The following is a 5,534-nucleotide window of genomic DNA, read 5'->3' as shown; positions in this document are numbered from 1 at the left end:
TTATTTGTAAAACATGCTTCCTGCTGGATTTGGCCTACAGGCTGTACTTAGCCACTCTACTGTAGTTTGGCTCTAGAGGGTTTCACACCAGCAATTAAATGTAAATGCCCAGGTTACAAGAAGCATATGTCCCTTTAACTCGCAACTCGTTGGCCAGAATTAAACACGTGCCCCCACTCAGCTACAGAGAACAAGGATGTATAATCCTACTGTGTTCCCAGAAAGAGGAAAGCAGGAAATACCCAGAGAATAATATGAATGACTACCACAGAGTACATGTATTAAAGTTGCATGTTTGCATGCCTGTCTTTTCTACTACAGAGTAAACCCTTCAAGATCAAGAACCTATCTTATACACAGAGCCAAACAAATGTAGTAGATGTGCATAAAAAGAGAGAAGCTGAGGGAAGGGAAAAGGAATTACAAAAAAATGCCAGTGGACAGGACAATGATTGTACTGGTAATGAGGGAAATAATTATCGTTATTGGTAGTGGCGATAGTTATGGTGATTATATTGTTAAAGCTAGTAGTGGTGATGTTCTTAAATGAGCAATCTACACTCCTATATTCATCTTCCACTATATCCTCAACCCATTTCAACCTGACTTCTTCCCCCAACTCCCAATTCCCTGAAACTATGCTTGCTAAAGTCACAAGTAACCTATTTGCTAAATGTAATAGGCAAATTTTTTAATCCTTTTCTTGCTGAACTTCTCTGCTATATGTAAAACCACCAAACATTACCTTCTTGAAATTTTCGACTCCATGCCCCTCTGTGACACAGCAATTTCATGGTTCTTCTCTGTGTCTCCCCAACCATTCTCTGAACTTCCCCTACTCTTCCAATTCCTTAAATATTAATATTTCTTAGGACTTTATCCTCCTCCTGCTCCTTTTCTCACTCTGCTATCATCACCTGGATGGTCTCACCTACTCACATAGTTTTCACCACCTTCTATAATGCTGTTGACTCCCATACCCATATTGCCTGTCCATACTTTCTCCCGACTTTCAGAATCATGCATTCAGCTTTTAGTCTCATACTCTCACCAGGAAGTCCCATGGATATTTCAAACAAAACATGGCAGAAAATACACTCATATGAGATACACTCATATCTCAGTGGTTGCAATGCCATCCACACCAGTCATCCAAACTAGAAACCTGAGAGATGTTATGCACTCTTCCTCCACGGTCCCATCTCCCTGTCTAGCCCAAATATTTCTTTCTCTTTCCTTTCTAGAATACTGTCTTGGACTGTATTCCTATCAACTTTCATCTAGATTACCAAACAGCTTTCTAACTTATTTCCCTGATTCCTTTGGTTTTATTGTAAAATGTTTTGTACAGAAAACTATAGCAATAAATGTAAGATATATCCATGCATCCACCACCCTGCTTTATCAAATCTTTATTTGTTATAATATTTGTAACTGATTTTTAAAGGAAAATAATAATAGATCTAGGTGAAGTTCCATGTGTTACCACCCCTAATCTCATTTTCTCCCTTTTCTCCCCAGAGACAATCAGTATCATGAATTTAGAATCTGTCATTATCATGCAAGCTTTAGTTAAATGATTACATTTGTATACATCCCTAGAATATATATAGTATTATTTTTCAGGTTTTAAACTTTATATGTGAGACCAAACCACATGAATATTTCTGAAATTTGCTTTTCACTAGGTATTATGTGTTATAAACTACAATTTGAAGGCACCCTGAGGACTTCAATTGGATTTATAGGTTGATATTTTATCCAGCAAACCTCTTATTTGTTTTAATAAATTATGTGTAGGTTCTCTTGAATTTTCCTGAATTTTCTACGTGGACTATCACACAGTCTGCAAATGAAGACAGCTTGTCTCTCCCTAATCCAGTTTGGATACGCTTTGTTTTTCCTGACTTTTTGCATTGGTTAATAACTTCAATATAATGTAGGACTGAAGCATTTATTAATGTTTATTGAAATCCCGACTTTATGGGAATATGTCAAAAGTGTCACAATTAAATATATGTTTGCCCTAGGTTTTGGATGGATAAATTTGATTGAATTTTATCAAGTGCTTTTCCTGCTCAAGTGATATGATTATAGGACTGTGTTTTTTTTAGTGTGGTGTATCACTTTAATAGATTTTCTGATAGTTAATTATCATTTTGTTTCTGGGATAAACTCTAGTTGGTTGATGTCTTGAAATCTTCCTGGGATTTGTTTTAATCAGGTATGGTAAAGTGACAGATATGGAGACAACTGCCTTTGAAATAAGAGTTTATTTCTCACAGTTTCCAAGAGAAGAGGACATGTCATACCACGCAGGGCCACATGGGGAAGTACTAGGGTCAGTTAGGAGGAAGAACGAGCAAGGGAAAAATATGAGCACAAGCCTTCATTGTTGTTTTTGTGGGAAGAAAAAGGCAAGAGAAGTTAAGCATTTTAGGATTGGTTAGTTTGAATAATTTCAGTGGGCTATGAGGGTGGTCCTCAGTTGTCCTGTACCTGCCCCTGGAGTGACTTATGCAGGGGAAATATTGGCTTGGTGTGTGAGAGTTCAATAAAGGAGGTAGTTGGGAGCATGGACTATAGATTGGTTGGTATGCATACCAAAGACATCCTGCCAGGCATGTTGTTTAATATCTCTAGGAATTAGCTAGCTCTGAAAGGGGTAGTCTCTTCAGGATTAGCAAGGCCCCAAGATGTCAAAGCCTCATATAAAATACAGAAAATAAAAAATATGATGAGTACAGTTGAGATGCTTTTATTTAGTTAGTTAGTTTTAGTGCTGTTGGGTTTGATATGGTAACATTTACTTCATGAGATAGGTCTAGGATTTTCTTCTCTCGTACATTACTTCATAAACTCTGTGTGTGTGTCTGTGGGTGTGTGTGGGTGTGTGTGGGTGAGAGAGAGAGAGAGAGAGAGAGAGAGAAGGCTTTACTGGGGATCAGGCAGGGCTGGGGCAGGGACCATGCTGGGGGAGCAGGGTCTCCATATCAGGCCAATACTGGTCTTCAGAGCAGTGTTGGGGAGCTCAGGGCTGAGCTCTACTGAAGAAGGGTCTAATCAGGTACCTCAAAGCAGAGGCAACCACTGAAGGGAAGGATGGTCTGGTTGGTTTGCGCAGGAAGGATAAGATTGGGGGTGGGGGGGAATTGCTAAAGAAAAGTTAGGTACAATAAATCTTTAAAGGGCCAAGATGAACAGGGATTAGAGGAGGGGAAGGGGTCTAATAAGGTCTGAGGGATGGGGGAGGGGAAAGAAAAGAAGGAGAAAGGAACAAGAGGGATGATTCTGGGGGTACAGGGAGGTCCAGCTTTTCTTCAGGGTCCCAGTGAAGCAGGGACAGCTCCTATCTTCTGGTCTTACAGGACTCTACTTGTTGCTCAACACAGCAATCTTTATGTACACAGGGCCTGGGCAAAGGCAGCTGAACTTTATGTAGGCAGAAATCGTCTTCAGGCCTTCTAAGTGGGCAATGAAGTCTTTCATGTTTGGAAAGGCGTCCAGGCACTAGGGCTCAAATATATGGTGCAGGTCAAGACTGTCATAAGTAAGAAAATCCAGAGAGGTGATCTTGTCTCCTGCAAACCATGGACTCTTCCCCAGAAAGTGAGAAGAGCTTCATCTTTTCACAGAGCTCCTCCAAGTACTTAGGCTTCAGTTTCTCAAAGTCAGGGCAGTAGCAGACACTGACCAGCTAATTGGAGGTGTCTATAATCTAGTTCTCAAAAATGTCCACATGAATCTTCTCTTCTGTCTCCTCTCATAGGTTGTACTTGTAAGCAGTGTAGCAAAAGATGGCATCGCTCTGGGTGATCTCAAGAGCATCATCAATTAAACAGGGCAGATTGGGAAAGTCCAGGCCTGGCTTCAATTTCTCATTCAGCCATTGGCTTCTGTCATGGTCAGGAGCATCCCCCACCATGTACTTCTTTTCCTCATAGTTTAAGTCTTTGTATTCCAGAAGCAGGCAGATGGTATGAGCCAGCCTGTGAATGTTTCAGTAACCCAAGTTCATGGCCATAGTTTAGCTTTCTGTGGACTCAGGGGATGGCCTCAGTGGAGCTAGGCTGAAACTTCATCCTTGCAATTTTTCTTTAAGTTAGAAATTATATCAAAATAAAAAGTTATAGGGAAGAAGGAAGGAAGGAAGGAACCAGAGAACTGTGAGCCGCTCTAGCAAATTAATAAAACCCAAGGAGGGGGTCGTGGGAACCTCTGATTTATAGTCAGTTGGTCAGACGTACAGGTGACAACCTGGGCTTGCAATTGGTATCTGAAGTGTGTTGGGGGGAGGGACAGTCTTGTGGGACTGAACCCTTAACCTATGGAATCTGATGCTATCTCCGGGTAGATAGTGTCAGAACTGAGTTGAATCATAGGACCCCCAGCTGGTGTCTGGAGAATTGTTTGGTGCTATGGGTAAACCCCACATACTCACACATTGGAAATCTGGAGAATCAGATCCCACTGAGTGATATACCATACTTATGAATAAGATATTCTCTAGATATATTGTATAACACAAGGAATATAGCCAGTATATTATAATAACTATAAATGGAGTATAACTTCTAAAAATTGTGAATCACTATATTGTACACCTGTAACATATATATTGTACATCTACCATAAGTCAATTTTTAAGAAAGAATTGAAAACAGGGACTCAAAAAAATAATAAACAAAAAATAAATAAAGATATTCTCTCATATTCTAACACATTGAGTGATCCAAGAAACTCCTTAGAAATCAGTATAAAATTGGAAAAGTAGTCTCAGTTTGATTACGCTTCAAGAGGCCTAGAAGAGAAAATGTAAGATTTCTGTGAAGGGACTCATTCTCAAAATGGGCCACATAGGATTTCCGCACATAAATATTTTCTACCCTTCCACCAAGCATGAGCGCATAATAAAAAATTACAACCAATACAAGAAAACAGGCCACCATGAATAAGAATCAGCATAAAAAAACATGAAGAGTACTATTCTTTTGAACTTCATATAATGGAATTATACATATACTTCCTAAGCACATTAAATTGGTTAAAAAAATAAGAAATTAAAAATCATGGAGGGAAATACTGTTACCAACAAAACAAACAGAAAGATTTGAAAACCAGCAAAAAGAAATTTTCAGAAATAAAAAAATAGTTTTTGAAATTACCAGCTCAATGGATATGTTAAACAACACACTATACATAGCTGAAGAGAGTAATGCTGAACTAGAAAGACAGTATGAAAAAAATTATGTAAATGGAGTACAACTGAAAAGGAAATAAAAGAAGTAAAAGCACAATTAAGAGACTTAGAAAATAGAATAAGAATGTTCACCATATCTCTAATAGAAGTTCCAAAAGAAGAGAACACAGAGCATGAAAGAAAGATATTTGAAAAGATAATGACATTGAGAATCATACTAAATATCAAGCTGGATAAGTAAAAATAAATCCCCAAAACACACTCAGACACATCATAGTGAAACTGCAGTATTCCAAAGACCAAGAGAATATCTTAAAAGCTATCTGGGAAAAAA

The 5,534-nt window shown here is 38.6% G+C and overlaps 1 pseudogene; it reads right to left on the bottom strand.

Moving 5' to 3' along the window:
- Nucleotides 1-3,372: 3,372 nt before the first annotated feature.
- LOC102982149 (glutathione S-transferase Mu 4-like) lies at nucleotides 3,373-4,024 on the bottom strand (annotated as a pseudogene).
- Nucleotides 4,025-5,534: the final 1,510 nt, after the last annotated feature.

The sequence above is a fragment of the Physeter macrocephalus genome, chromosome 21 (assembly GCF_002837175.3).
Source record: "Physeter macrocephalus isolate SW-GA chromosome 21, ASM283717v5, whole genome shotgun sequence".
NCBI classification, from domain to species: domain Eukaryota; kingdom Metazoa; phylum Chordata; class Mammalia; order Artiodactyla; family Physeteridae; genus Physeter; species Physeter macrocephalus.
The sequence above is the reverse complement of the archived record's forward strand: the minus strand, read 5'-3'. Positions and strand labels throughout refer to the sequence as shown.